Genomic DNA, 11894 nt, shown 5'->3' with positions numbered 1-11894 from the left:
ATTTAAATGAAGGCGGGCACCTGGGCGCTCGGTGGGTGAGCGCCTGCCTTCAGCTCAGGTCGTGGCCCCGGGGTCCCAGGATCGAGTCCCGCGTCGGGCTCCCTGCAGGGAGCCTGCTTCTCCCTCTGCCTGGGTCTCTGCCTCTCTCTCCCTGTGTCTCTCATGAATAAATAAGTGAACTTTTATAAATTAAATAAATAAATAAATAAATAAATAAATAAATAAATAAATAAACAGAAAGAAAGAAGAAAGAAAAGAAAGAAAGGTGTGGGTCTGGGGAGGAAGACGCGGACTCTCTGAAACAACTTCACTGAAGCCTTCAGCTGGTCGAGGCTCTGAGGTAGATCCTAGGGAAGGATTGAAGAGTAATAGGTACTTTTGAGGGGTTTTACTTTAAAGAACAAAGATAGGAAGCCTCGCCTAGCTGCCCGTGTTTATAAAATCCGGGGATTACCTCCATCCCCCGCCCCCGCCCTCGCCCCCGCCCCGGGGGTTAGAAACACCTGGAGCTGATGCGCTCTCCCGAGCGTCCTTAAATAAACGGAAAGAGGCTGTTCGCTCTGCTATAATCTGACAATCTTTGAAAAATGTTTTTCAGAGGTGGAGGCGTTTTAAAATTCAGACGTCAAGGTGGGAGTAAAACCTTTACTAAAATAGCTATTGAAAAAGCATGGAGATGTCTTTAGACGAGTTTTGCGGCCTGCCAGCGTATGGCTGTTCTGTTCACCCATCTAAAGAGTCCTTTCAATGTGTCTCCAGCTCGGGGAGGAAAAAGGAAATCCTCTACTTATCGCCACAAATGCAGCATATTGTTCCATACATACATATTACCGTGGATTTTTCCAGGTTCCTTCTTCTCTGACTCTCCTAGGCTTCCACTGACATTAGAAATAGAATCGTGGTGCTAAAAACCATGGGCGGCAAATGGTTTAAAGTTAAAAATGGTCACAGCTAAAGCAGGATAATGGCTTGAGTCCAGTGGTTCTCAAGTTTGAGTGTTGAGAGTTTGTTAAAACATTACTAGGCCTACCCCCCCCCCCCGGAGAGGTTCTGATCCCCCAGAACTAGGACCGGGGTCAGGGGGTTGGGGGTAGTCGGATAATTTGCATTCAGAACAAGTTCCCAGGTGATGCTGACGCTTCAGGTCTGGGAGCACAGTGATTTAAGATCAGCACTCACTTCTCAAACCTAAAAGTTCATATGAATCATCAGGATCTTCCCAAAACAGATTCTGACTGAGTATATGTCGGGTAGGGCCTGAGATTCAGGATCTGAAATAAGTTCCCAGGTGATGAGAATGGTATTAGTGGGCTACACTTTAGTTAGGAAGGGTTTAGATTACAATTTAGTAGTTTCCACAGTTGCTCTGTATTTGGCTCACCTGAAGTTATGGACTAAACGTAATCCCCGGAATTCGCCTGTTGAAATCCTAACCCCTAATATGATTGTATTAGGAGGTGGGCCAGAGATGAATAGGTCACGATGTAGAGCTCTCAGGAATGAGATTAGTGCCCTTATAAAAGAGACTTCTGAAACTCTCTCCGCTTCTACCCTGTGAGGACACAGCTAGAAAACAGAGGCCTGCAAACCAGGAAGTGGGTCTCACCAGAAACTGAATCTGCTGACACTTTGAACTTGGACTTCTCAGATTCTAGAACTGGTAGAAAAAAACATGTTTGTTGTTGAAGCCACTCAGTTTAGGGTAATTTGTTATAGTAATAATTATAATAATTTGTTATATCAGCCTGAACTAAGACATCTGGGGAGCTAGCTATCTAAATTACCCAGACATTCTGTTTTAATCTTCCAGAAGGAAAGCTCAGGAAGCTATATTTAAAAAAAAAAAAAAAAAAAAAAAAACTAGGTGAGCACACACTTGACTTACAGAACCACTGATTTAAATAATACCAAATAATGTAAGGAAATGCTAAGTAATGTCTGCTTGTGCAATCCCAGTTGGAAAAGGCTGGGAGCTGGGTCAAGTGAGTGTACAAACCTTCAGAATCCTAGGCTGATATTTCATTGGGGAAGCAAGTGTTTCTATATAAAATGAAGAGAAAATAATACAAATAATCTGAGACTTATGACTGAATAAATGACTCTTTAACATTACCATTTGCTGCATATAGGAATGGCCTGCGTAGAAAATCCCCTCGTGATGCTCTCACGCTTAACCACACCTTTCATCCTTGCTATATGCTCTGTACCTGGAATATGTTCCAAACCACTACTTCACCCAAGGCTCTACCATGTAAGCCCTTCCTTAGCTTTCAAGTGCTAGATCAAGGGATTACCTGCTCTTTTCACTCCAAATTTCCCTGGCCGATTTAGACATTAGAAAACTTATGATGTGCCAAGAAATGTTCTAGATATTCCAAATGCAATGATGAGCAGAATAGACAAGATTCTTACTCTCAAGGACTTTATACTGCAATAGAAGCAAGATCGAATATTAAAAAAGCAAACAAATAATTTCAGGAAGATATATATTGTATGAAGAAAACCAAATGGGAAAATATCATGTAGTGAGTGATCACTGAATGAAGAGTAAAAGCTAGACTAATCAGCAGGCCTCTCCTAAAGAAAATACGGAAAGTAGTTATCAGGTATCATTTGTTTCCCACATGAATAACCAATTGACCCAGAAATTGACCCAGGAATATTCACCTCCTTGGTCTTAATTCAAGTACTCATGTGAGAATGGGTCTGGTCTCTTTTCTTTTTCTTTTTTTTTTCTTTTCTTTTCTTTTTCTTTTCTTTCTCTGGTCTTTTTTCTCTTTTCTTTCTGCTCTCTTTTTCCTTCCATTAGTCTATGTGTCTGTATTTGTACCAATTCTTATCTGCCTTAACTATAGTAGCTTTATTATAAATCTTCTTTTTGGGTAAATCACATCCTCTCATTTTGTAATTCTTTTTCAAGTTTGTTATAGCTATTCTTGTTCCTTTATATCTCCATATAAATCTTAGTATTGACATCTCAATTTTCACAAACACACCTGCTGGGATTCTTGTTGGAATTACACTGAATTCATAGATAAATTTAAGGAGAATTGAAAGCATCAGGTCTTCAAAAATATTGATATGGTACATCCATTATTTATGTAGATCTTACTATCTTTCAATAATATGAAAAGTTCTTGAATTGTTTGTAGTTGGTGTGTAAGAATAAAAATAGAATTGATTTGTGTAGGATGAACTTAGTTTCAGTGACTATGATAATTCTAAAAGTTAATTTATACACTTGCATTTTTTATGTATGGAAACATATTTTTTCTTGCTTTCCAATTCCTCTTTTTTATTTTATTCCTTTTTTAAAATTCCTTTTCATATTTCATTTCACTGGCTATGACTTCCAACATGATTTTTTTTAAAAAATGGAGATTGTAGGCAACCCATTTTTCGAGATATTCCCATCAATTTATATTAATGGCCTTTTTGTTTTAGAGTAGTATTAGGTTTACAGAAAAGTTAAAAGATAGTACAGACAGTTCGTATATACCTCATACCTAGTTTCCCTTGATTTAGTTATGGTACGTTTATCACAATTAATGAGCCAAAGGTTTATACAATTAATAAAGTCCATGTTTTTTTTTTGTTTTTTTTTTTTTTTTAGATTTTTATTTATTCATGAGAGACAGAGAGTGGGGCAGAGACATGGGCAGAGGGAGAAGCAGGCTCCCTATGGGGAGCCCGATGCAGGACTGGATTCCAGAACCCTGGGATCACGACCTGAGCCAAAAGCAGATGCTCAACCACTGAGCCACCCAGGCTTTATTCAGATGTCCTAGTTTGACCTAATTCAGATGTCTGACCTAAGGGCATGACCTAATGTCCTTTTCCTATTCCAGGATCCAAGGCAGGGTATCCTATTACATTTAATTAACATATCTCCTTAGGCTTCTTTTGGCTGCGACAGTTTCTCAGACTTTTCATGTTTCTTATGGCCTTAGCAATTTTGGGAAGTACTGGCTAGGTATTTTGTAAAATGTGCCTTGAGTGGGCTTGTCTGACCTGATGTATCCCTTATGATTATAGTTACAGGCTATGGGGAAGATACGCCACTCTCATACCACAGCAAAGGTGTATAGTATCAACATGACATCACCATCGATGTTAATCCTGATAACTTTCCTGAGGTAACGTCAGATTTCTCCATTGTAAAGCTGTTTGTTTTCCACCCCATCCCATTCCATATTCTTTTTGGAATGAAATCACTGTGAACAGCCAGCACTTAAGGAGTGGAGAGTATGTGCCACCTCCCTGAGTGTACACAATCGCTACATAAATACTTTGGAATTCTTCCTCATGGTAAATTTGTCTCTTCTCTCATTTATTGATTCAATCACTTATTTATATCCATTTATCTGGATTGATATTGGGATAATCCCAAACTTATAGAATGGGATAGGAAGTGTTCTCTCTGCTTCTGTTTTCTGTAAAAGTGTGAAGACTTGGTATTATTTTTTTCCTTAGACATCTAGTAGAATTCACCAGTGAAATTATGGAAGTCTGGTGCCCTATTTTTGGAAGTTTATAAACTATTGATTCAGTTTCTTTAATAGATAATAACTCAAGTTATCTGATTCTTCCAGTATGAGGGTTGGTATAAGGAACTGGTCCATTTCATCTAAGCTATCAAATTTGTGTCCATAAAATTGTTTATAATATTCCTTTGTTATTCTTTTCATGGGCTGTGTAGTGATAGTGGTGACTCCTTTTTCATTTATCGTATCAATCATTTGCCTATTTTTTTTCTTGGTTAGCAAGACTCAATGTATGGATTTTATTGTTTGTTTTAAGAAAACAGCTTTAGTTTTATTAAATTTTCTCCATCGATTTGTTTTCCTCTATAATTTTTATTATTAATTTTTTCACTTTATTTTAGGCTTAATTTACTTTACCTAGTTTGCTAAAGTAGATTAGATTTCAGACTTTTTTTCAAACATGAATTTAATGCTCTATGTTTACTTCTAAATGCTCCTTTCACTACATTCAACAACTTGATAAATTGTTTTATTTAGTTAAAAATAATTTTAAATTTACTTGATTCTTCTTCTTTGTCCCATCTATTACTAGGAATTATGCTAATTTCCAGATAGTTTGGGATTTCCCAGCTGTCTTTATGTTATTGGTTCCTACTTTAATACTATGTAGTCTAAGGACATAATTGAATGATCTCTATCCAATATGGCAGCCACTGGTCACATATAGCAATTTCAGTTTCAATTAATTAAAATTAAAATTTGGAAGTATTCCCTTAGTCACAGTAGCTATATTTTGAGTGCTCAATAGCCACATGTATTCAGTGGCTACTGTACTGTTTTGAAACAGATAAAGAACATTTCTATCATTGCAGAATTTTTTTCCTGCTTTCATGGAGATAAAGTTAATATAGAACATTGTGTAAGTTTAAGATGAACGATGTGCTGAGTTAATAAATTTATATATTGAAAAAGGATTACCACTGTAGTATTAGTTAACATCTCCATCACATCACATAATTACCATTTCTTTTTCGTGGTGAGAACATTTAAGGTTTACTCTCTTAGCAACTTGCAAGTATATAATATGGTATTGTTAATTATAGTCATCATGCTTTACATTAGATCCCTAGAACTTCTTCATCTTATAGCAAGGAGTTTATACCCTCTAACCAATATCTCCTATTCCCCCTCACTAGCCCCTCATAGCTACCATCTTACTCTGCTTCTAGGACTTTGACTTTTTTTGGATTTCACATATAAATGATACTATGTAGTATGTATCTTTTTCTGTCTGACTTATTTCACATGACATAATGCCCTCAAGATTCAACCATATTGTAGCAAATGACGTGATTTCCTTCTTTCTAATAGCTGAGTAATATTCAAGTGTGTGTGTGTGTGTGTGTGTGTGTGTGTGTATCACATTGTCTATCCATTCATCTGTTAACGGACACTTAGGTTGTTTCCGCATCTTGGCTATTGTAGATAATACCTCAATAAACATGGGAATGCAGATATTTCTTTGCTAGCCTGTTTTCATTTCCTTTAGAAATATACCCTGAAACAGAATTGCTTGGATCATATGGTAGTTCTATTTCAGAAAGCACTGTTATAGAACATGACAAAAGAGGATATCTTTATGATTTTAGGATAAGTTAGGATTTTTTAAACAGTCACAAAAAAATAACGATAGTTATAAAGGAAATTATGCTGTTAAACTACACAAAACTTTAAAATTTTTCTCTTAAAGAAGCCAATAGCAGAGCAAAAGATAAGTTAACAAAATCCGTTTGCTATACAATAAAACACAGTGCTCAAATATGAAATATGTAAGTAATTTATAAAATTCAATAAGAAAATATATATGACAAAATAGAAGAATGGGAGGAAAGGAGTTGAAAAGATACTTTAAAAGATCCAAATAGCCAACAAATATATGCAAATGTGATCAGCCTTATTAGTCAACAGGGAAATAATCATTTAAACCACAAATCAATATCTTTTCACACCTCCTAGATTGCCTAAAAGTAAAAAGTGATGACAATACCAATTGTTAGCAAAGAGAGCTCATATGCACTGCAGTAGAGAGTGTAATCTTGTGCATCCATTTGGAGAATTTTTATCCAATGAAGTTGAAAATAAACATTCCTACTCATAAGTATATAGTAGCATCATATGTTTTATAATAGCATGATATGTTAATCAACAACAAATTAAAGAAATATTTTTTAAAGATTTATTTATTTATTTGAGAGAGAGAAAGAGAACGCATGTGCAAGAAAGTACAGAGGGAGAGAGAGAGAAGCTGACTCCCCACTGAGCAGGGAGCCGAACTTGGGGCTCAGTCCCAGGACCCCAGGGTAATCTCCTGAGCCAAAGATAGGCACTTAACCAACTGAGCTCCCCTGGTGCCCCTAGAGAAATGAATTTTTTGTGTAGTAACACAACGAACTATGTAGCAGTAACAATTATCAACAGTAGCTCTAGTCTATAGCATGGACTAATCTCACAACCATGTTGAGGAAAACCAGACTCAATGTACTTCATATAGTTTAGTTCCACTCCTATAAAATGGTAAGACTAATTAATATTAGCTTAGCTTTCAAGATACTCTTTATTCTTTGGGGAAAAGAAAGGGTGGAGTATTTAGAAGAGATGTTTTAGATTTTGATGATGTTCAATTTTTTAAAAATCTAGAATCTAAACCCTAAATGATGGTTATATTGGAAGTGCTTAGTGATAATTCATCAAATTCTACATGTTTGACTTATGTACATATCTCTTTGTAAGTTATACACTAATGAAAATTTATTAGACATTTTATTTTATTTTTTTATTAAAAATCTTTTAATGTGCTTTTTTAAAAGAAGTATATATATAAAAAATAAGTATATATATGAATGATGAAATGGACATATGAAAAGTTTCTAAATCAAGAAATAATAGCAGTGGGAAAAATACAAATTAAAATATCAAGATAATATTTCACAATCATCACATTGGTCAAAAATATTATAGTGTGACAAAATTAAATGCTGATAGTATTAAATGCTGGTATTAATTAGAAGGGTTGTACAAAGAAATAGACTCAGTATCATGTGCATGTGTTGTAGAGGCCAAGGGCAGGCTGCCCCAAGGTGGACCACTTTGATATTAAGATTATTTTGAGTTGAAAAACAATAAAAGCCCAACATATTCAGGGCACCTGAATGGCTAGTTGAATAAGTGGCAGACTCTTGCTATTGGCTCAGGTCATGATCTCAGGGTCCTGGGATCCAGTCCCACATGGCCTCTGTGCTCAGCAGGGAGTCTATTTCTTCCTCTCCCTCTGTCGTTCTCCCACTCAGGCTCTCTCTCAAATAAATAAATAGATCTTGGGGGGATAAAACCCCAGCAGATTCAGGAAAATTTTCCCACAACAGCCTAAAAAGAATTTAGATATAGAAACTGTTCCACAAAGAAAGTTATCACCAAAGATGATTATTATCCCATGAACAAGGTATGGCAGCCCAGGGGGAACTTAGCAAGACCTATTTTTTTTTTCAAGTCCTCTGTGTCCCATTGTTCCTGAATGGTCCAGCAAACATCTGTTTACCAAACATTTATTCTATTTCATCTTCCTCTGAATTGCATTCCTTCCCTTTGAAGTCTCAGGCCCCTGTCCCCCTCTCCTTTTCCAAATGACATATATACCTCATTTTGCCTGACTATCATTGGAATTTCTGTGTCTTCGTGGATTCCCCATCCACACAAGATTGAATTTGATTTTCCACTGATTTTCTACTGTCCATGTCAATTTGATTCTTGGTCTGGCTAGAAGGACCTTGAAGGGAACAGGAATTCTTGTGTACCAATGGTGTGTATGTAGATATAAACACACACATATTTCTAATTTCTAATCTCTAGATCTAGAGATGAATTCCTTTATTCTAAGGAAATGGCCTATACCATCATTATAGATGCCGGCAAGTCTGAAATATGCAGGGTACCCTGGCAAGATAGAGACTGAGAAAGACTTGAAGGTTCCTGCTCAAGTATGAAGGCTTGGGGCTGATGGGATCCCCTACTCAGAAGAGTTGGGCTTTTTCTTAAGGCTTTTTTAACTGCTTGGATGAGGCTCATCTACCTATGGAGAGTAATCTGCTTGAGTCAAAGTTGACTGATTTAAATGTTCATCTCATCCAAAAATATACCTTCACAGCGGCATCCAATTGACTATTATCTGGAGACTGTAGCCTAGGCAAGCTGACTCATAAAATTAACCATCATACCTAGTAATCCAGTATCAGTCCTAAAAATAAAAAGCAAAAACAAAACCTAATCTTTTACAAATATCCACAAGAAGTCATGGAAAAAAATATTTATTGCATCATTAAGTGTGACAGGGAGAAGCAAAAACAAGAATGAATAAATAAATAATGATTTATTTAGATGGAATAATATACAAGGGATAAAAGTAAATGCAATACTACATGGATACATAGAGACATCTCAAAATATAATTTTAAGTGAAAAAAGTAGGTTTTACATTTATTTTTGTGATATGAAGCCTTATGGTATCAGCATGGAGAACAATTTGCAGTTGCCTTTTGGTTTCCCTCTTGTTTTGTGAGCTTCCTCTCACCTCCCCCTTTCTCCTCCCAGTATTTCCCTTACTTCCCGAATAAACTACTTACTTTTGAAACTATTTTTGAGGCAGCTTCTGAGGAAATCCAAACTAAGGTATGTAGTACATATAATTCAAATATGCAGGAAAAATACCATATGCATACAAAGGTACTTTATGGAAACCTCGATCTTTCAATCTTGTTTTTTCCTGTAGATAGTAATGTCTCATTTCACTTTTTCTGCTTTATATTTCTGCTTTATGTTTATGTCCTCAAGCTCTCAAAAAGACCTGTAAAATCTCTCCTGAGATAGTCAAGTATATCAGGCAAACTATTAGGCTATTAGCTCCATTATTTTCCATGAAGATATTACTCCTGAAGCCTTTCATTGCCTTTCTCTAATTTAGATTAAAAGCTTAGGTTGGCTGCACAGCTATTCTGGAACTTTACTCTGCCATTATTCTGAATTCTTTCTTCACTTCTCATATGTTGGAGCTCTCACCTCATTGATCTCAAGTCTACCTCATTTTACTGATGTTTTTTAATAACTTTCTGAAAAAAAGATGTTTTGAAATTAAATAATTTTGAGTGCTTATATGCCTGAAAATACTATTATTTTGCCCTCATGTTTGATTTATTTGAATCATTACATGATTCTAGATTAAAATCTTTACCTTCTCAATTTTTATTTCAAAAGCATTTGTTTACTGAATTCTTACTTTCAGCATTGCTCTATTAAGACCAATGCCATTGTGATTGACAGTATTCTATGTGTAACCACTTTATCTGGAAGTTTTAATCTGCTTTATCCTTCTTATTCTGAAATTTCATCAGATCTGCCTTACGGGTAGATCTTTGTATTCATTGGGCCCTTTCAATATGTAAACTTCTATCACTCAATCCTGGGAATTATTCCTATATTTTTCTTTGTTACATTCTCCCCTTAATTTTGGGGGGGGTTCTCTTTTTGTGGAATTTCTATTATCTGGCTGTGTAATTCTAGGATTGATTCATTTCTGTTGTCACTTTTATATTTTTATTTAATATTAGTGCTATAATAATGCTGTGTGACAATCTTCTCTAAAGCTCAGTGAAAGCAAACTTTTGTTGTTGTTTCTCACTGATCTATAGTTGGCTGGGGCTCTGCAAGGTTTGGCTGGAGTCAGCTGGACTTGGCAGATCAGGGTTTTTACTCCATATATTTCTCATCTTCCTTGGACCAATAGCTTTTCAAATGGCAGATGTTCAAGAAGGCAAATAAAAACTCATGTACCACGTAAGACTTTGCTTTGAAACAACATACTGTCACTTCTACTCATATCCTTTTGGCCTTGTAGTTCTAACTCAGCACCAATGAAGTGGGAAAATATCCTCCACTCCATAAGGGAAAGGAGGAAATAATTTCTAAAAAATAATCTAATTTATCTCATATTTCATTTTTAATCAGATTTTTTAATGACTTCCTGTTGGCTTTTTTGCAATTATGTATTTTTATTTCCAGGAATTCTTCTTGTTCTTTATTCTTTTTCCTAATAGCAACATTTTATTTTGAACAAAAAAATATTTTTTCATGTCTATCCGAAAATTTGATTTTTCTTCTCTATTTCTCAATTTTTTTTGTTTGGCTTTCTAAATTTCTTTTGGGGTATTTTTATCTTTATTATGTCTCTGTCCTATATATTAGAGGCTATATTTAAATATCTAACTAGTGATAGTTCATTGATTCAAGAGTGAGACACTTAAAAAAAAAAAAAAAGAGTGAAACACTATCATTAAATGGAATTCTCTGAGCATGAAGAGAGATTATTGACTGGTGAGTTTTACCATAGGATAATTGGATGGGAGAACAAGATATTTTGTTGCCCCCTTAATGTCTGCAGAGCTTTTCTCTTTGGCTTCTCAAATTTTCCAGAAAATAATTTTCCAGTCTCCTTCCTGAGAGATGAAAGCCTGGTTGCTAGTTAGAGAGCATGGAAATCTCAACTTTCAGCCTGAAGATGTTCACCCACTCCCCTCTTTCAGGATGGCACTTTGCCCTTCATTATATCATGCTGGGCACCTTCTTTGGTCTAATTCCTCCTGATAACAAACCTTAGGTATTCTATAGGCACGTGTATGGTAACCTGTCATACAGGACAGCAGAGAGGATCTCATCAAATAAAGTTTGAAGTGATATTAAATTAACTTTAAACTGCTCAGAGTCTACCTTAGAACTCTATCACTGCCCTCAAAAGAATCTTTCTCTCCAGTTCCTAAATCTTTCAGGTCTGCCCTATGAATTGCATTGCTTCTCATTAGCACCTCTCTTGCAAGTGACTAGATTTCTGCATTCTCAGCTGTGTTGTCAGTTATCACGCTTTGTATCTTTCCACTTTCAAAATATTTGTAGCTGTTTCTCATTCCCTGTTGTCTTCTTTCTCAATCTAGCTGATATGAGGAGAGGGTTAAACTTTTTAAATTCATCTGTTGTCATGTTACTGTACTTTTAGGAGCAAATGGAGATAAACACATGTGTTCAATATGCCATGTTTAACCAGAACTCAAACCAAATCATGCCTCAACCCTTTTTAAAAATCATCAGTGGTTCCACACAAAATTCAATTTGCAGTCTAAAGTTTGTAAGATGACATTTGTTGCTTGGAGTGCAACATCTCCACTTCTACTCATACTATCTTTGTTACTCATTACTGAAATTCATCCTGTTTTCCTAAAATGCTATATCCTTTTATTTTAGAGCATTTGCTCTGACTTCCCCTTAAACATCACCTGCTCTTTCCCCTTCCCCCAGGCTAGGATGGATGCC

The 11894-nt window shown here is 35.8% G+C and overlaps 1 long non-coding RNA gene across 3 annotated transcripts in view; it reads left to right on the top strand.

The window, feature by feature from the left end:
- Nucleotides 1–233: 233 nt before the first annotated feature.
- The window catches only part of LOC112644262 (uncharacterized), a 54362-nt gene continuing 42701 nt past the window's right edge, over nt 234–11894 (top strand). For 2 of the 3 annotated variants that reach the window (XR_007412586.1, XR_007412585.1), the window contains exon 1: nt 2261–4136. This is a non-coding gene — a long non-coding RNA (uncharacterized LOC112644262). The other variant, XR_003126261.3, reaches the window with a different exon arrangement.

This window comes from Canis lupus, chromosome 1, assembly GCF_003254725.2.
Source record: "Canis lupus dingo isolate Sandy chromosome 1, ASM325472v2, whole genome shotgun sequence".
Lineage (NCBI taxonomy): Eukaryota > Metazoa > Chordata > Mammalia > Carnivora > Canidae > Canis > Canis lupus.
This window is presented reverse-complemented; position numbering and strand designations above follow the sequence as displayed.